The sequence below is a fragment of the Mus caroli genome, unplaced genomic scaffold (genome assembly GCF_978045245.1).
Source record: "Mus caroli unplaced genomic scaffold, Mus_caroli_1 scaffold_4, whole genome shotgun sequence".
In the NCBI taxonomy this organism is placed as follows: Eukaryota; Metazoa; Chordata; class Mammalia; order Rodentia; family Muridae; genus Mus; species Mus caroli.
Window position 1 is genome coordinate 10,987,368 of NW_028227259.1, and position 21,593 is coordinate 11,008,960.

General features: G+C 39.9%; 1 non-coding gene across 1 annotated transcript; it reads right to left on the bottom strand.

The window, feature by feature from the left end:
* Positions 1–16,400: 16,400 nt before the first annotated feature.
* LOC115031211 (small nucleolar RNA SNORA17) lies at positions 16,401–16,528 on the bottom strand. The gene has a single exon (XR_003836830.1). It is a non-coding gene; the product is annotated as a small nucleolar RNA SNORA17 (small nucleolar RNA).
* Between the last annotated feature and the right edge of the window lie 5,065 nt (positions 16,529–21,593).

Sequence of the window (21,593 nt, forward strand, 5' to 3'; positions counted from 1 at the left end):
CTTTTCAATATGAGTTTTAGAAATCCATATAAACAATAGATCAACAGTTTATTTTTTGTTTTTCAAGGTTTTTATTAAAACCTGATTTTTTTTATACATTATACTTTATTTGAAGTTTCTTCTCCGAAAACTACTCCATGATTCTCCCTACCTCCCATTTCATCCAAATCCATACCATTCTGTCTCTCATTAGAAAACAAACAGGCATTTAAAAATAATAATAAAATCAAATAAGTTAAATCACAAACAAACAAAACCAAATGCGACCAAAAACAAGGAAACAAACTAAAGGAGCCAAAAGAAACCATGAGAAACACATGTAGACTCAGAGGCACACATGTTTGGACAAACAAGAAATTTCTAAAAAGACAAAGTCACATTAGATATGCAAATGAACCATAACTTAAAAACAACAACAACAAAAATCAAAAACAAACAAACAAACCTTCGACAAACCATTACTAGATTAAGAACCTCCAAAGATGCTGTTGAGTTCCGTTTGTTTATCATGTACTGGTTCACATGAAACCTGCATTTAAGAAAGGCTTGTACCCTCTGTGAGACTCTATGAGTAAAAACTGAGTTTCATTTGTAAGTGATTTTCAACTGAAGATTGCTTTCTGGTTGGGAATGGGAGCATGCATTTACTTGTCCTCTCAGCATTGGGGTCTCATCTCGCAAAGGCCTCTGGAGTTCCTGTGTATGTTGCCTTGTCTCTGTACATTCAGTTTACATGTTCCTCAGCCCTGCTGTATTTAGAAGGCCTTATTCCCTTAATGTACTCAGTCCCCTGTGGCTCTTATGAGCCCTTACAAAGACTCTGTACATTCTGCAAGTGTGGCTCACTGTTTTTATTCATATCTTCTTCAGGAGGAAGATTTATTGGTAATGGCTTAACAAGACACTGATCCTTCAGTATTCCAGAATGCCATTAGGATCAGTTTTATTGCTATATTTCTTTAGCAGAACAGAAATATTTTGTTTTCCTCTATGTTCTTAGACTACCTAATCTCAGGTTCTTGGCCACACAAGCAGTGTCAGACATATGTTCCATCTTGGGGAATGGGCCTCAAATCCAATCAGATATTTGGTTAGTTCCACAAGCTTTGTGCCAGCATTGTATTAGCGCATGTTGCCTATAGATCATTGTTGAAGATCAAATAACTTGTAGCTGGGTTGGTGTCCATCACATTCCTATGGTAGCATGCACAGTACCTTTCGTTACCACTGACACTAGTCTTTAGAGGGTTAAGGCTCTATTTAAGGAAGTTGCTAGCTTAACTTCTCCATAGTGAACGAGATGCGTAGGTGTTGTCTTCAGGTAGTAGCCAATGGCCTTGATAAAAGCCTAGGTTGTCTGGGTTCTTATGAGGCTCTTTTGACCAACAACTGGATGATATGTAATCAGTTGCTCGCACTGGAAGATTCATTGATGTCATGAGCCATCAAGGAGAATATAAAAACTAGCAGGTGATCTTCCTGAGATGATTCTGCCATGGACTGTCAAAGTTAATGATGTATTTGCTTTTCTAGGCAAGGCTGAGTAGAATTTCATTTTAAGAAAGATTCATGCTATTAGTATGATTTTTCTATTATTAAATATATATAATAATCACTAGGTATTAGCCCACCTTTTCGAGCAATCTTTGCAGAACAACAAAGATATACTATACTGTCTTCTAATGGTACTCTATAGACAAGTAGATGATTTCTTAATTCTTAATTATAATCCTATGACAATTCTTAAAATTATATTAGCAATTATAAAGTTCTTTTGTAATAGGACTGCTATTAAGTCCTTTCTGATGTCAAAACTGCATTGAGAACTCTGGCAGTCTTCAAGTGTCATGAGCTAATTGCTCCTGAATTAGTAAGCAGACATCTACAACATAGAGAACATTCCAAGAGGCTGTAAGACAATTAACTAAAGGTCATAAAAAGGAAATTAAGGATTTATTATAGGTGCAAGGACAGAAGATAAAATACTGACTAAGTTTATCTACCCAAAATTTCAATGATAACCCCAAAACTTCAATGATAACTTAGTTATGGCCTTTAACTCTCCATGAACCTGTAGAGCTAGTGACAGCTGATGAATGTTTAGTTATATAATTACTCTTAATGGATATGAATGCAAACATTCTCTGTTGTAAACTTCTTGTTCAATTTATGATTTGAATTTATGTTTGAACTTCTAGTGAACTTTTGCAAAAAAAGGGGGGGGGGATACTTGGAAAGACCATGTTATCTATTCTCCTAGAAAAGGTACAAAAGAATAGGAAACATTTCATAACATTGGCAAGATAGCATTTTGGGAACATAGCATTGGGAATAAGACATTGGGAGAAAGGGCATTGTTAGAACAGAGCAGAAAGGTAGAGCAAGATTAGCAGGAGAATGAAGAGTGGAATAATTTAAAAATTATGAGAGCAATTGCAGAATGCTGAGGGAAAGAGCTAAAAAGAAGCTACCAAGAGAGCAGGAGTAGGCAGGCTTCTCCTTACTATGGGACAGAACAGGTCTTTTCCTTATAGCAAGGCAGGCTTAGTCTTACTAAAGAGAACAAAGCACTCTTCTTACAGACTTGGCTTTAATTCATTTAGCAATAAAACAGTAGAAGCTTTTTCTTTCTCTATGCAATAGAGATTAGAATTCATTTTTCATCCAGAATGAGTGAGTTCTTCCTGCACTGCCTCTTGGTCTTATGCTCCGTGTACATATGTAAGTATTGATGTGTGTGCTAAGTATGTGATTATGAGTTAAGTATGCAAGCTGGGCTCAGATGGTTTGAATGCAGATGTATAAATGTGGAAGCATGAATCTGTATATGCCTTTATGTGAGTTTAATCCATCTTTGCTTGTGTAAGCTTTTCCTTCTGCAAGTGTGACTTTTTGCCCCTAGTTCAATAGAAGTTTATTGCTCCAACTGCCCCCCTGGCTAAACAAGCAAGAGGCATCTGAACAAAAGAGAAAAGGCTCTAACAATTAATCCTTTACTTAATCTCCTGGTGTTTTAAGATGAGGTGCTAAATGCCAGAAACTACCTTCTCTCCTCAGAGGAACTCAGGCAGATCAGCTACCTCAGCAAAATGACTTAGACTTAACATAGGTAAATGTTTTATTATGAAGCAGCAACCTTAAGTATCTCACAAGATCAAATCTTGCCCCTGTGGATGCTCTTCTCCATTTGTTGCCTCAGGAGGATCCAAGAAAGAAGCAGAGTTAGGACTGCCCTGTCACATTGTATGACGAAAGGCAGTTTCATTTACGTTGCCTTCATATGTATATATATTTAGGAAGCTCCTCCTAGATTAGATTTTCATAAGACCCTTCAAATGGCCCTTAATATTCTCCTCTCTGTATTTACTCCCTCACCCCTCCTTTATATATCCTCTCCATTTGATCTTATTCTTGTCACCTCACCCCTATTTATGCATAGCTATGTATTTCATCCCTTCCATAGAGTCCTTTCATCCATACCCAACCTCTGTGTTTACACTAATATACCTTGCACTTGGAAGACTTAACAGGAAACATCTATATGTAACTAAATATATATGATATTTGTCTTTCTCACTCTAAGTTACTTCACTCAGAATGATTTTTCTCTAGCTCTGTTCATTTGCATGCAAATTTCTTGGTTTCTTTTTTCCTTTTCTTTTTCTTCTTTTTTTTTTTTTAACAGCTGAATAATATTCTTCCAGTTGGATGTGCCTCTGCCCTTGGCATGTCTGGGCCCTGTTAGATATTGGGTAGGATTTACAGGAGAAACAGTCTTCTCCAAGAGGTTTGTAGTGAAACACCTCTCCCCCTCCTCTGTTGGGGGTTACAAGGGCTACATAAACCTTGGGGAATGGGTGGGATTTTGTGGGTGAGTGTACATTATTGGCTGGTGCTGAAGTGCTGAGAATGCTTCGTTTACATGAAGAGGGATTCCAGGTGCTGGCTGGACATGCACAGCAGTCTATAGGAAGAAAGGGAGTTGACCCTGGACTTTGGCCACCAGGCTACATGACTGGCAGTGGAGGGGTTGCAAGGCCTACATGAGCTCCGACATGAAGACCCAGAGCAAGAAGGAAAATAGTCCTATTCCTACATGCCTCAGGCCAAGAATTTTCAGGATTTGGACACATCTCAACCTTAGTGCTAGATTCGGACTAGTGCTCCTAGTCAGTCACGTGGTGCCCCTAGTCACGTGGCTTTCTGGCCCTTCATCATTTCACGTGTTAATGTACTACGTTTTCTTCATTCAGAAATCTTCATTGTGTCAAATATCTAGCAACTATGAATATAGCAGTAATGAACATGGTAAAGTAAGTGTCTTTGAAGTAGGATGAAGGGTCCTTTCGCTATCTATCCAATATTGGTATGGAGAGAGAGAGAGAGAGAGAGAGAGAGAGAGAGAGAGAGAGAGAGAGAGCGCAATTCCCAGTTTCCTGAGAAACTGCCATACTGATTTCCATAGTGGTCAATGCCTGTGGTGATTTTAGCAATGCCATCTTTCCAACTAATCTGATGGGCAGCCATGGGGACTAAATAAAGCTTACATTGTTTTGCGAACCGAAGCTTCATTAACCAACAATTCACACGGAGGGTCTCATACCTGGAATAGTTAGCCAGCCACTGCTTCTGGGAGCAGCAGACTGGAAGGGTATTGCTTTAAAATCTATATATTTCTTTTATAAAAATTTTAGTTAGGGACATGTAGTAATAGAGGTTAGCATCATAATCCTACTTCATTTCTGCCCGTCTCAGTCTTCTAAGTGTGCCATCCAGCATGCCTTGAAACTTAGTTTGTATTAACCTTTACCGAGAACAATTATATCTCACCAAGAGAAGAACAATTTCTTCAGTACATACGTGTGCCATGGCATCCTATCTCATCAAGGGCATGAAGATTTGGGTCAGTCATTTACTGAATAGTGAGCAATAATCACTATTCTACCATTTCCCTGTATTTTAAAAGAGAAAGCCTGAAGAACTTAACCTAACAAATTTGACAGGGCCATGAGATTGACTTTCATGAACAGAATTGTAATTGGTAGTTTAATTTCATCCCATTGCCCGTCACCTCACTGTTGCGGGAAATATTAAAAAGACTGGCAGGCGCCCCATGCTACTGCCTTTCTACTCTGCCCTAGCACGGACCTCTGCCTCTGCCACCAGACTACCCTCAGAAGCAACAGATCTCAGTCTTCCCTGCTGTGGTCACAACCACATAGCCGTCCGTACCTCCTCAGCCATAAACCCCTGTGGTTGGGGTCCCAAATTCCAGTAACCCAGTAAAACAAAACTCTAGAAGCTTATAATTAAATGGTCAGAATTATATATCAATAAATTCTCAATTCACAAGATGCCCACAAAATAATTTTTAGGGTCAATTGAATTTTCTATGTAATGGTACAATCTGCTCACCTAAATTAAACAAGTTACCTCAATTATTCTATCTCTATAGGATAACATAGCTACCTGTGGCTATGTTATCCCTTTTTTCTTGTCCAATCACAGGCTTCCTCTGCACTAATATTTTAATGTAATTGGACAGGGAAAATCCTGCCACACCTCATTAAATTCTGTTATTACTTTAAATAAATTTCCCATAGGGTTAAATGAATTTTATATGTAAACATACCACATTAGGAAAAAGGACTTTATTCTCTTATTTATATTAATTAAAAAATAAAATTAAGCACAAATATGTACATACCATGTTTTGAAATAAAAACAAATTGGGAAATGTCCATGTAATGCCAATTGACATTTGCATTACACCGTATATTTCTGTTTTCTGGTAGAAACACTTTAAATCAATCCTTAAGACTTCCAAAAATATAATAACTATTGACTGTAATTATCATTATGTATAATACATCTCTTTAACTTAGCTAAAGGTTTGCATTGCAAATATATATCTAATTCTATTTCAGTCATAACTTTTAAAGTTTTGTTTCCTTCCTATATTTCTGGGCTCAGCAAACTTGTACATAAGGTGACATGTGTTAGGGACTTCTTAATCACCAGCTTTATAGGATGTGCTGGGCTACAAACAGTGTATGTTGTTGCATTGTGGTGCAAAAACTCAGCCCCAGCACCACATAAAAAAATGAGAAGAACTTCATCCCAATAACATTGTATTTAGAAAAATATGATAGTAGTATATGGGATAAATTTATTAAACCCCCATCTATGCATACATTTCACATATAATTATCTCTATAAGGAAATGAATAGATTTATGCATAGTGTATGTATATACACAAATATACACAGAGACTATACACACACACACACACACACACATATATATATATGGTCTGTGTGTATGTGTGTGCACATATATATATATATATATATATATATATATATATATATATAGTGTGTGTGTATATATTCTACTTATAGATATATGATGTACAAATATTTTCTCTTGTATTATATTAACCATAAACTGTCTTGAGGTTGTATCATTTTAAAAGATTTAATTTCAATATCCCAGATGTAGTTTATATAACTCTATCGTTTATGAAAAGTATTTGCCTTCATGCCACATGGATTTGCGAATATGTTTTGTTTTGATTTTTCCACTTTTGTGCTTTTTTATATGATTGTTAAATTTTAGAATATTTAATTTTAATAATTAGTATTTGTGTTCATATAAGTAGACACTTCATTTGTTGTTGTTGTTGTTGTTGTTGTTTTTAAATCTTCTATAGTCATGTCTCATTTCCCTTGTCACTTTCCCTTTCCCACCCACTCTCCAATGTGAGAGTTTACTCCTGGACAGTTATGTCATTACTCTTCCCTAGGATTCCTTTACTCCCTCCAACTGAAATGTCATTAACTCATTGGCTGAAATGAGTCCGAAATTCCCAAGGAAGGTTGAATATATCAAATTAGAAGTGAAATTTTCTGTATCTCCTCCCATGAGTATTTTGTTCCCCCTTCAAAGCTTCATGTGGGTTGTGAATTGTGTCTTGGATATTCTGAGCTTTTTGGGCTAATATCCACTTATCAGTGAGTGTATACCATGTGTGTTCTTTTGTGATTGGGTTACCTCACTCTGGATGATATCTTCTAGTTCCATCTATTTGCCAAAGAATTTCATAAAGTCATTATTTTTAATAGCTGAGTAGTACTCCAGTGTGTAAATGAACCACATTTTCTTTATCCATTTATCTGTTGAGGGACATCTGTGATCTTTCCAGCTTCTGGCTATTATTAATATGGCTGTTAAGAAAATAGTGGAGCATGTGTCCTTATTATAAAATGTGGAGTAGAGACTGAAGGAAAGGCCATCCAGAGACTACCTGGGAATCCATCCCATATACAGTCACCAAACCCAGACACTATTGTTGATGCCAACAAGTGCTTGCTGACAGGAGCCTGAGATAGCTGTCTCAATGCCTGAAAATTACAGAGGTGAATACTCACAGCCAACCATTGGACTGAGCACGGGGTCCCCAATGGAGGAGCTAGAGGAAGGACCCAAGAAGCTGAATGGGGTTTGCAGCCCCACAGGAGGATCAACAATATGAACCAACCAATATCCCCAAAGCTCCCAGGGACTAAACCACCTACCAACAAGTACACATGGAGGGGCCCAGCTACATATGTGGAGAAGGATGGTCTATTTGGGCATCAGTGGGAGGAGAGGCCCTTGGTCCTGTGTAGGTGAATGCCAGGGCCAGGAAGTGGGGGTGGGTGGGTTGGTGAGGAAGGGGAAAGGGAGAGGATAGTGGGTTTTCAGAGGTGGAAACCAGGAAAAGGGATAACATTTGAAATGTAAATAAAGAAAATATCTTAAGAAATGAAGTGAAAGTTTCAGAGAAATATTGGCCAATAAGCCCATTACAAACACACTTTGATAGTCTACCACATTATATGTCTATTGCTGTGAAGAGACACCATGACCAGTGCATCTCTTATAGAGAAAAACCTTTAATTAGGGCTTGCTTGGGGTTTCTTTTTTTCTTGACTGTAATGCCAGAATCAAGCTGCAAAGTCCTGCTACTTGCTGGGGTTGGAACATGGTCTCCTCCTTCAATAGCACCTGCATTCGCTTGCTGTTTCCATAGTTTCCTTGACAGCTTAACGACTTTCCTATAATTCCTTTTCTCAAGTTGGAAGCTTACCTGAGTGAGGTCTTGCCCTGAGGTCACCACTCCTTTTAATCCACTTCAGATCAGTCTTCTCTTTAAACTTCTCATTTCCTTGAGCCCTGGACTTAGCTCCATTATACTTCCTGGTGCTCCTTTCTCTTCCGACTGTACATTTTGTACTTTTCCTTGATCAGCTTGCTCCTTTTTCTTATTGATTTACATAAGAGTAACCATTAGTAGCCACACTACAGAGTCAACAGTAGGCTACCTTGAAATCTTCTCTGCCATTGCCATTCATGTAAAACTTTTTATCTTAGCTTCAGACAGATTTTTTTAACAAGGACAGAAAACATCCATATTCTTTGCCAAAATATCATAAGAATTATCTCTAGGCCACTTATTAATATCTTCTCTGAAACCTCTTGTGCCAGGCTGACTTGGTCTACATTATTATCAGCATCACTATCTTTCATGCTTTGACTAGTATGGCCCATTAAGCCCTGCATAAAACATTCAACTGCTTTCCTAATCCAAAGTTCCAAATCTACCAACAAACAGTGTGGCATCACCTGCCAGAGATACCCCATATCTTGATACCAACTTCTGTCTTATTCATTGTTCTAGTAGAGCTGTACAGAAACACCGTGACCACAGCAACTTTTATAACAAAAAATACTTAGCTGGGACTTGGATACAGTTTCAGAGGTTTAGTTCATTATCAGCATGTAGGTTAGCATGACAGAGGGCTGAAATGGGAATTGACAGTTCTATATTTAGATTCAGTGCCAGAGAAATAGAGACATTGGGTCTGGCTTGGGCTTCTGAAATTTCAAAACTCACCCCTAGTGACACACTTCATCAAAAAAGGCCATACTTACTCCTGTGGATTGCTGTCTGTACTAGGTGTGGTCAGGTGAAATCTAATTAGTCAGATAAGACTAGAGTTTGTAATTGAGCAATGGAAAAAGAAGGCAGGGCTGAAAGTTTTAGAGAGGAGAAAAAAGACTGGAAGGGACAGAGAGAAGATGGAGGGAGAAGATGAACTTTATCCACATGGCTTGAAAGAATCGCAGGTAGCTGTGGATATCATAGAAGGAAAATAGAGTAATATAGGTTGCATTTGCCCCACCTAGGTGTGTATCTTGTGTTTATATCAGCTGAGCTTTGAATTATTTGTGTGGGCATGATAAATTATAAGTCTCTGGAGTTTTCATTATAAGGTGTTGCAGGAAATATTAAAAAAGAACTGGCACGTTCCCACTCTTGTGCTGCTGCATCGGCCTGGCCAGCCAGGCACTGGTAGGCAATGGCCGACTTGTTTTTATCTCGTGGAGACTCTGACACAGAACTCCATAATATCTCCACCCAGCTTGCTAGGTTCCCACTGGCAGGTCACTACCACTCCAGCCCTGAGCTTCAAATCCCCCACGGCCTTTGTGATGCACATCTGGCAAACCCATGCTTTGCCGCCCATTCCTTTCTCTCTTGAACCTAGACAAGCATGAAGGAAAACACAACACAAGCTTAGTTCAGACACAACTGTAACTCAATATCTGAGCACAACAACTAAAATCTTAATTTGTAAGACCCCTCCCATGGCAAATCCTGACAGATCCACCATTGAAACCAAAAGACACTTGTACTTACATCTTGTCCTCTTGCTATCCCTGTCCAAAAAGACCTAAATCTCTCTTGCTTCCTCTCTTCCTCTGTCCAACCGGAAGTCCCTCTCAGTCACCCAGTGATTGGCTCCTTTATTCATTAGGAAATTGCTTCACAAGAAAAGCGCCAGGCCTATCCACAAAAAATAAGCTGCTAGGGAATATATAACCAGCGACTGCCAGTCTCAGCAGGCTAGCCACGGTGGAAGGATGGCTTGGTTAAAGCGAGTGGTTCGAGTGGTTTGGTAACAGGCTAACCTCAGGAACCTAGGAACACTGTGGCTTGCAGCTTCCTATGGGGAAGGGGAGACCGCATTGCCAGTGAGTTGTCAGCTTTAGTGTGGATTGAATTTTAAGAATTACATGTTATATGCTCTAACAAGGTCATTTTATCTGAATGAAAATAACTATGGTAAAAAATTACCTCTATTTCTTACTAAATAATAATACTATTTCTAAGAATTAGTTTCTACTATGTATGTACCACATAAATGAAACAAGGATGTAAGCATCACATATAAAACCTAGCAAATAGTAAATGTCCTAGCCATGACGTAAGAAATCATAAAGTGACTTGTAAGGTTGCAATTACAGGTAGAACTTTGCCATGTACTCTGTAACCGTGACATGGTCGACATGAAAACCTGCCAGTGGGTTCTCTTTATTTTCCCCATTGAAGGCATTAAGGAAGAAAATTTGAGGGCATACTGTCACAATATGACCTGAAAAGTATTTCTTTTTATATGTACTTCTGGCAGTAGTCCATGTGACATGTTATATACTCCAATCTCAGAACTTAGTAAGTCCGTTAAATGGTTATTACATCAATCTTTCATAGAACTCTATAGAGAGAAGTGGGCACATTTTGCCAAAGTAAATACAAAGGTTTTATAAGAAAATGCACACGTTTCCACTGCTGATAGCTCTGATTTTTCTAAAGTGACTCATTTTCAAGTTTCATAGTTTTAAAACTTTGATACAAATCACCAAATGGGACTAAATCTTTAACAACTTTAGGAGTCATGAGTCATTTCATAGCCCATGTAAGGCAGAATAGAGATGCATCTAATACTAACTACACATAGCTTATATTTGTACATCAAATGCTGAAGCGTGGAAGCATAGTTTGGATATTATCTTAAAATAGATTGCAACTTGCATCTTGTATCAGTAGCCAGTGACAAATTGCATTCTACACTAAACTCTTCAAAAACGAAGTCTATGATTTCCCTTGGTTTTTTTTTTTTCTTTCATTTTTAATAGTTTCTTTTGGAGATATAAATATTGCTGATTTTCAAATAATTAGGAAAGAATGACATCAGGCTCCCTTACTTTAGATTCATAAATATTTACTTTTCCCCCAAAGACAGAGGTACTAATCTGTTAGGGATTTTTTTAATTCTTTGTTATATAGTTTTATAATTCATACCATACCTACTCTATGTTCATACTCATTCTATTTTAAACCACTATTAATTACCTTTCTTGATTAAAAGTATAAGCAGCTAGTGCTTATGGCAAAATACAGCTACCAAGGAAAATATTGGCCTAACTGCTACTAACCAGCCTGGCACCTTACAACCGAGCAGAACATTAAAATCCTCTGCTTCTATGGTGGCCCCACACTCAGAAAACAATGTCATACACTCACTTGGCTACTAGAAATGGCTGTTGCTTCTTTCCATTGATCAGTTAGACCAACTTGCTTTGTCCACTCCTAGGGAGAAATTAGTAAGCCAGTCAACCTCAAATTAGCTTTCCTACTTGACAACAAACAACTCCAACCAAACTCTCCTGTACTTCATTAAACATTTCCCCCAAATTACCCCTCCTTTTTCTTTATGTATAATAAACCTGTCTTAACTTCCTTTGGCTTACACACTCCTTAATTCCTGTGCTGGTGCTGTTGTTTCATGATAGTAAGCTAATATGGCGGCCATTGATTAGATTGCTGCTGTCTTAGATGAGTATAGATTTTAGTAGGAGATCTGCAGGTTATTTCGCCACAAAGGGCAAATCCCACATGGTCTTATTTCTGTGTAGAATATAAGAAAACTGATCTCATAGAAGGAACAAATAAAATAATGTCCTAAGATGGATGGGAGCAAAGGGGTGTCAGTGCAAAGTTACAGCTACAAGGAATAAGTACAAGAGATGCATTTTGCATGATAGCTATAGTTAGTGATATATTTTATTTTTGAAATAGTGTTTTACCATCAACATGAGAACTGAAGTAATGCACATGGTAACTAGGCTTGTTCATTTACAGCGCATGGACAATCCAAAGCTTCACACTATACATTTTATTGTCAATTGGTATCATCCTGAATGAGGTAACCCAATCACAAAACAAATCACTTGATGTGCACTCACTGATAAGTGGATATCAGAAACCTAGAATACCCAAGATACAATTTGCAAAACACAAGAAAACAAAGAAGAAGGAAGACCAATGCGTGGATACTTCATTCTTCCCTAGAATAGGGAACAAAATACCCATTGAAGGAGTTGCAGAGACAAGCTTGGAGCTAAGACAAAAGGATAGATCATCCAGAGACTATCCCACCCGGGGATCCATCGCATAATCAGCCACCAAACCCAGACACTATCGCATATGCCAGCAAGTTTTTGCTGAAGGGACCCTGATATAGCTGTCTCTTGTGAGGCTATGCCAGTGCCTGGCAAATACAGAGGTGGATGTTCACAGTCATCTATAGGATGGAATACAGGGCCCCCAATGGAGGGTCTGCAACCCTATAGGTGGAACAGCAATATGAACTAACCAGTATCCTCAGAGCTCATGTCTCTAGCTGCATATGTAGCAGAAGATGGCCTAGTCAGTCATCATTGGGAAGAGAGGCCCCTTGGTCTAGCAAACTTTATATGCCCCAGCACAGGGGAACACCAGGGCCAAGAAGTGGGAGTGGGTGGGTAGGGGATCAGGGTAGGGTGAGTGTATAGGGGACTTTTGGGATAGCATTTGAAATGCAAATGAAGAAAATATTTAATAAAAAATTAAAAAAATAAAGTAATGACTTAAGAAATGTAAAGAATAAATGCATATTCCACCAATGTTGACTTCCTGGTTTTAATATTATGCTAAAGTTATCATAGATAGCCACATTGATGGTACTGAAAAATATGTTCTTGGAACTCCAAGCCCATACTGTTTAAAAATTAAAGATAAGAAAAATGTATACCAAAAAAATTCTCAGCCGGGCGTGGTGGCGCACGCCTTTAATCCCAGCACTCGGGAGGCAGAGGCAGGCGGATTTCTGAGTTCGAGGCCAGCCTGGTCTACAAAATGAGCTCCAGGACAGCCAGAGCTATAAAGAGAAACCCTGTCTCGAAAAACCAAAAAAAAAAAAAAAAAAAATCTCAATTTCTCTATTGAACTATTAATAAAAATAGAATTTTTAAAATTTAATTTATTTTTCTTTTATTCACTTTACATATTTCTCACTGGCTTCCACATGGTCTCTCCCCCCACAATCCCTCTCCTATTCCCACTCCCCTTCTCCTCTGAGTGGACAGGGCCACCCCTGGGTATCCCTTCACTTTGACACTTCAAGTCTCTGCAAGGCTAGGTGCTTCCTCCCTAATGAGGCTAGACAGGCAGTCCAGATAGAAGAACACATCCCATGAACAGGCTTTTGAAATAGCCCCCATTCCAGTTGCCCTAGACACACATGAAGACCAAGATGCACGTCTGTTAATAACTATGAGGAGGTCTAGGTGTACCTGTGTATGTCCTTTGGTTGGTGGTTCAGTCTTTGAAAGCACCAAGGGTCCTGGTTAGTTGACTCTGTTGGTCTTCCTGTGAAGATTTTAATCCCCTTTGGCACCCACAATCCTTTTTCCTATTCTTCCATAAGAGTTCCCAAGCTACATCCACTGTTTGGCTGTGGGTGTTCGTATCTGTCCAAGTCATCTACTAGGTGGAGCCTCTCAAAGGACAACCATGTCCTGTCTGCAAATGTAACAGTGTATTATTAATAGTGCAGGAAGCTCAAGTGACGAAGCTTAGATCTCACATAGAAGGGGAAATAAAATAGTAATAAGAGAAAGATGGAGAAAGTGAACTGAGAAGTGAGTGGGGAAGGGAATGGGGATTCAAGATCAGCTGTGGGTAATGACAGGAGAGATGGCTATATGGCCATGAAAATGGATAAAAATCTACAACTGGTGGGGGTGAAGAACTAGGGGCCATCTCCGGGATGAGACAGAGACCTGGGATAAGGGAGGTACCCGAGACTCAATGGAAGTGACCTTAGTTGTGCATCACTACTTTGGGGATTTGAAACCTGAAGAGGCCACCTACTGTAGCCAGGCAGTAAGCCCAGTGGAGTTAAAGAGACACCAACTCACCTGCAAAACTTAAAACTCAATATTTATCCTCTGTACAAGAAAGCATGCATGGAGGATAGAGCAGAGATGGAGGGAATGGTCAACCAGTAAATGGCCCAACTTGAGATCCATTCCACAGGTAAGCACCACTTCCTGTGTTGTATGTATATGTGTATATAAACATATATATATATATATATATATATATATATATATATATATGTATGTGTTATATATATATATGTGTGTTATATATATATATATACTTTTTATTGGTTCTTGGTGAATTTCCTCAGTCCTAATCATCTCTTCCTCCCCTTGTATCTGCTCCCCATCTTTACCAACTCCCTCACAACAGAGAAAAAAATCTCATTGTAGAAGCTGTAGTGTGTTCCCATGTGCACCATAGTATTTCCTTTAGTCTGCATTTCTTTGCTTGCAAATGTTAATTGCAGTGACTCATTGGTCCGGTTTGTGGCCTCTGGTTTCTGCTCCACTATCAGTACTGGATCCTCACTGGAATTCCTCTCAGATATCCTGTTGGTCCTCTTTGTCACAGAGATCCTGTAGGATCTGAAGGACCAGTCCCTTAATGCACTCCAGCAGTTCATCAATGGAGCAAATGTTGGGGTGGGCTGTTCCTTTGCACCCTGGATTGTCTGCTGCTCAACTGTACTGGCCCTTGGGGGTTAGGGATGAGGTGGCACAGATTCAATGACTCACACTCTGGGAGCACTTGAGAATGAGGCAACAAGCTAATTTATTAATTCTTGGGTTGCACCCTTTATATCCTCTACCACATCCCATTGGTCCCAAGCAAGCATGTCCTACAAGTGGTAGTTCCCAATTGGCTGTCACTGACTGTGTCACCAACCTCTGTCTAGGCTCTCAGGCAGGCTTCAGTTTGTCCTTCATGTTGAAATTGCCTCTATGGTTGCATTAGTCGCTGCTTTTCCTTTATGTGGAAGTGGCCACCCTCAGTGTGGCCTGCCGTTCCTCCCACAGTGGGCTAATTCAAGAGGTACCTAAGCCGGGCAGACCATGGCATGGACTGCTCACCATCGACCCCCACATCCAGGGCTTAACCGTGCTGCTCTGGTGAGGAGCAGGAATTATTCTCCTGAGTGCTGCATCAAGTTGGAAGTAGGAGCAGCTCTTCCTCTGATTACCTCAGACCAATTTTCCTGACTTTGGTATGTGACAAGGGGCACAATGTGAGAATATCTTTCCCTTGCTCATTTCACCACAGCGCAGAAAAGTTGTGTGGCTAGTTCTCCCAAGCTCACTCCATTGGAGTCAGTAAACCCATGTCCCTGCCACTAGGGTCCGTTCTACTGTGTGCACAGGTGAGGGGCAGAGCCTGCTCTCATGCTCTTATGACACCAGGGCCAGATCTCCCACCTGCCACAGGTGGCAGGTGGTAAGCAGTGATAGGGGAGGAAGGTGTGTCTCCCTTGTCCAGGCCACTCCAAGGAGGATGAGTGGTAATGACAGCTATCCTACACTCATATTCTTAAGGCTAGTTTTCCTGAGACCCCCTGCAATATGTGAGCTTTCTCTCCTGTGTACTGCCTGTGACTTAGAGTGGAGTCAACTCTCCTTGTCTCATGTTTCCACTGCCAAATATTCCATGATGCCCAGGTGTCCTCAGGTGGCAGACAAGGCCAGGAACTGTCCACTTAGTCTTTGCTGGTAACAGACCCCTGATGCTGCAAAGCCACATATCCATATATGGCCCCCAGTGGTAGCACATGCCAGGACCCCACCATAATCCCAGGTGGCATCACCAGCTACTCACTTTAGACCGTTCCTCACTGCCCTCCACTTTCCTGATCTGCCTCTCCTCATTGTGCCCACATTCTTCTGTTTCTCTTCCCTTTCTCCACCACTTGCTTGCTACTTTTAGTGATGCCCAGGGTCTCTGATTGTCTGGGCTATTCTCACAAGTAGTCTCAGGAGTGCTATGCCCTGATCATGCATTATGGTGCCAGCCTGGTGTTCATCTCAGGCTAGCTCAATAACCAGGCCCCATGGTACCGGTATGGTGGTCATCTCAGGTTCATTGCTCCACTGCCTTACCCTTATGTCCCCATGTGAGGCCACTGTCTTGTGCACATTACTTCCTAGGGGGCCTGAGGTCACAGACAGGCTTCTAATCTGCAGCTTTGTACCTTGTCCTGGGAGCCTGTCTGGGCCTGTGAGGACCTGGACTGGTGGTCATCTCAGGCTAGCTCCATGACCAGACCCCATGGCACCAGTCTGGTGTTTGTCTCCCTCTTGTCTTTTTTCAGGGAGTGTTAGGTTATTAATCATTCAGATAGGTCAGAACTTTGAGCACAGACATAGCCTCTCTCCTCTCTGCCACCTTCAGAAGCAAATGTGACAACAGCAGTCACACCTGCAAAGCTTCTTAGAGGCAGGGTATGTATATGTTTTTAAAAGCAGAGTTTAAGGCTACATATTAGTTTGTAAGTTCTAGACATCTGAATTTTGATATACATATCTAAATGGTTCTGTTTTAGTTTCACAACAAAAGAACACAGTAGATACTTAGGAAGCTGAAACACCACTCGAGCATGGGGGTGCCTTGCCAGAGGAGTCTCCAGATACCCGCAAGGACCCGAAAAGGATTCCCCACGGGATCCTAAGACCTCTGTTGAGTGGAACACAGCGTTTGCTCCAAACCAATTGAGCTGGACCTGAGACTGCATTAACTAGGAAAGCAGGCAACCCGGCCTAAGCTGGGGCACAAGTCCCTTCCGGTCCACTCCAGCACTGGGGTGCCTTTCCAGAGGAGTCTCCAGACACCCGCAAGGACCTGCACAGGATTCCCCACAGGATCCTAAGACTTCTGGTGAGTGGAACACAACTTCTGCCAGGAGGCTGGTTCGAACACCAGATATCTGGGCACCTTCCCTGCAAGAATAGAGCTTGCCTGCAGAGAATACTCTGACCACTGAAACTAAGGAGGGAGCCAGCCTCCCAGGTCTGCTGATAGAGGCTAAAAGAGTCTCCTGAGGAACAAGCTCTAACCATAGACAACGATAACAGCTGGCTTCAGAGATTACCAGATGGCGAAAGGCAAACGTAAGAATCCTACTAACAGAAGCTCTAACCATAGACAACGATAACAGCTGGCTTCAGAGATTACCAGATGGCGAAAGGCAAACGTAAGAATCCTACTAACAGAAATCAAGACCACTCACCATCATCAGAAGGCAGCACTACCACCCCAAATAGTCCTGGGCACCCCAACACACCTGAAAAACTAGACACAGATTTAAAAGCATATCTCATGATGATGGTAGAGAACATCAAGAAGGACTTTCATAACTCACTTAAAGAAATACAGGAGAGCACTGCTAAAGAGTTACAGGTCCTTAAAGAAAAACAGGAAAACACAACCAAACTGGTAGAAGCCCTTAAAGAAAAACAGGAAAACACATCCAAACAGGTGATGGAAATGAACTAAACCATACTAGACCTAAAAAGGGAAGTAGACACAATAAAGAAAACCCAAAGTGAGGCAACGCTGGAGATAGAAACCCTAGGAAAGAAATCTGGAACCATAGATGCAAGCATCAGCAACAGAATACAAGAGATGGAAGAGAGAATCTCGGGTGCAGAAGATACCATAGAGAACATCGGCACAACAATCAAAGAAAATACAAAATGCAAAAAGATACTAACTCAAAACATCCAGGAAATCCAGGACACAATGAGAAGACCAAACCTACGGATAATAGGAGTTGATGGGAATGAAGATTTTTAACTAAAAGGGCCAGCAAATATCTTCAACAAAATAATAGAAGAAACGTTCCCAATCCTAAAGAAAGAGATGCCCATGATCATACAAGAAGCCTACAGAACTCCAAATAGACTGGACCAGAAAAGAAATTCCTCCCGACACATAATAATCAGAACAGCAAATGCACTAAATAAAGAGAGAATATTAAAAGCAGTAAGGGAGAAAGGTCAAGTAACATATAAAGGCAGGCCTATCAGAATTACAACAGACTTTTCATCAGAGACTATGAAAGCCAGAAGAGCCTGGACAGGTGTTATACAGACACTAAGAGAACACAAATGCCAGCCCAGGTTACTATACCTGGCCAAACTCTCAATTACCATAGATGGAGAAACCAAAGTATTCTATAACAAAACCAAATTCACACATTATCTTAGCACGAATTCAGCCCTTCAAAGGATAATAATAGAAAAAAAAAAAAAAACAATAGAAGGACAGAAATCACGTCCTAGAAAAAGCAAGAAAGTAATCCCTCAACGGACCTAAAAGAAGACTGCCACAAGAACAGAATGCCAAATCTAACAACAAAAATAAAAGGAAGGAACAATTACTTTTCCTTAATATCTCTTAATATCAATGGACTCAATTCCCCAATAAAAAGACATAGACTAACAGACTGGCTACACAAACAGGACCCAACATTCTGCTGCTTACAGGAAACCCATTTCAGGGAAAAAGACAGACACTACCTCAGAATGAAAGGCTGGAAAACAATTTTCCAAGCAAATGGTCTGAAGAAACAAGCTGGAGTAGCCATTCTGATATCGAATAAAATCGACTTCCAACCCAAAGTTATCAAAAAAAGACAATGAGGGACACTTGATACTCATCAAAAGTAACATCCTCCAAGAGGAACTCTCAATTCTGAATATCTATGCCCCAAATGCAAGGGCAGCCACATTCATTAAAGACACTTTGGTAAAGCTCAAAGCACACATTGCACCTCACACAATAATAGTGGGAGAAGTCAACACACCACTTTCATCAATGGACAGATCGTGGAAACAAAAATTAAACAGGGACACAGTGAAACTAACAGAAGTTATGAAACAAATAGACATAACAGATATCTATGGAACATTTTATCCTAAAACAAAAGGATATACCTTCTTCTCAGCACCTCATGGGACCTTCTCCAAAATTGACCATATAATTGGTCACAAAACACACCTCAACAGATACAAAAATATTGAAATTGTCCCATGCATCCTATCAGACCACCATGGACTAAGGCTGATATTCAATAACAAAATAAATAATGGAAAGCCAACATTCATGTGGAAACTGAATAACACTCTTCTCAATGATACCTTGGTCAAGGATGGAATAAAGAAAGAAATTAAAGACTTTTTGGAGTTTAATGAAAATGAAGCCACAACTTACCCAAACCTATGGGACACAATGAAAGCATTTCTAAGAGTGAAACTCATAGCTCTGAGTGCCTCCAAAAAGAAACTAGAGAGAGCACACACTAGCAGCTTGACAACACATCTAAAAGCTCTAGAAAAAAAAGGAAGAAATTTCACCCAAGAGGAGTAGACGGCAAGAAATAATCAAACTCAGGGGTGAAATCAACCGAGTGGAAACAAGAAGAACTATTCAAAGAATTAACCAAACGAGGAGTTGGTTCTTTGAGAAAATCAACAAGATAGATAAACCCTTAGCTAGACTCACTAGAGGGCACAGGGACAACATCCTAATTAACAAAATCAGAAATGAAAAGGGAGACATAACAACAGATCCTGAAGAAATCCAAAACACCATCAGTTCCTTCTACAAAAGGCTATACTCAACAAAACTGGAAAACCTGGGAAAAATGGAAAAATTTCTGGACAGATACAAGGTACCAAAGTTAAATCAGGATCAAGTTAAGGAGCTAAACAGTCCCATATCCCCTAAAGAAATAGAAGCAATCATTAATAGTCTCCCAGCCAAAAAAAGCCCAGAACCAGGTGGGTTTAGTTCAGAGTTCTACCAGACCTTCAAAGAAGATCTAATTCCAGTTCTGCACAAACTATTCCAAAAAATTAAAGTAGAAGGAACTATACCCAACTCATTTTATGAAGCCACAATTACTCTGATACCTAAACCACAGAAAGATCCAACAAAGATAGAGAACTTCAAACCAATTTCCGTTATGAATATTGATGCAAAAATACTCAATAAAATTCTCGCTAACCGAATCCAAGAACACATTAAAGCAATCATCCATCCTGACCAAATAGGTTTTATTCCAGGGAAGCAGGGATGGTTTAATATATGGAAATCCATCAACGTAATCCATTATATAAACAAACTCAAAGACAAAAACCACATGATCATCTCGTTAGATGCAGAAAAGCATTCGACAAGATCCAACACCCATTCATGATAAAAGTCTTGGAAAGATCAGGAATTCAAGGCCCATAACTAATCATGATAAAAGCAATCTACAGCAAACCAGTAGCCAACATCAAAATAAATGGTGAGAAGCTTGAAGCAATCCCACTGAAATCAGGGACTAGACAAGGCTGTCCACTCTCCCCATACCTATTCAACATTGTACTTGAAGTCCTAGCCAGAGCAATTTGACAACAAAAGGAGATCAAGGAGATACAAATTGGAAAAGATGAAGTCAAAATATCACTTTTTGCAGATGATATGATAGTATATATAAGTGACCCTAAAAATTCCACCAGGGAACTCCTAAACCTGATAAACAGCTTCGGTGAAGTAGCTGGATATAAAATTAACTCAAACAAATCAATGGCCTTTCTCTACACAAAGAATAAACAGGCTGAGAAAGAAATTAGGGAAACAACACCCTTCTCAATAGTCACAAATAATGTAAAATATCTTGGCGTGACTCTAACTAAGGAAGTGAAAGATCTGTATAATAAAAACTTCAAGTCTCTGAAGAAAGAAATTAATGAAGATCTTAGAAGATGGAAAGATCTCCCCTGCTCATGGATTGGCATGATCAACATCGTAAACATGGCTATCTTGCCAAAAGCAATCTACAGATTCAGTGCAATCCCCATCAAAATTCCAACTCAATTCTTCAACGAATTAGAAAGAGCAATCTGCAACTTCATCTGGAATAACAAAAAACCTAGGATAGCAAAAACTCTTCTCAAGGATAAAAGAACCTCTGGTGGAATCACCATGCCTGATCTAAAGCTTTACTACAGAGCAATTGTGATAAAAACTGCATGGTACTGGTATAGTGACAGACAAGTAGACCAATGGAATAGAATTGAAGACCCAGAAATGAACCTACACACCTATGGTCACTTGATCTTCAACAAGGGAGCTAAAACCATCTAGTGGACGAAAGACAGAATTTTCAACAAATGGTGCTGGCACAACTGGTTGTTATCATGTAGAAGAATTCGAATCGATCCATTCCTATCTCCTTGTACTAAGGTCAAATCTAAGTGGATCAAGGAAGTTCACATAAAACCAGACACACTGAAACTTATAGAAGAGAAAGTGGGGAAAAGCCTTGAAGATATGGGCACAGGGGAAAGATTCCTGAATAGAACATCAATGGCTTGCGCTGTAAGATCGAGAATTGACAAATGGGACCTCGTGAAACTGCAAAGCTTCTGCAAGGCAAAAGACACCATCAATAAGACAAAAAGGCCACCAACAGATTGGGAAAGGATCTTTACCTATCCTAAATCAGATAGGGGACTA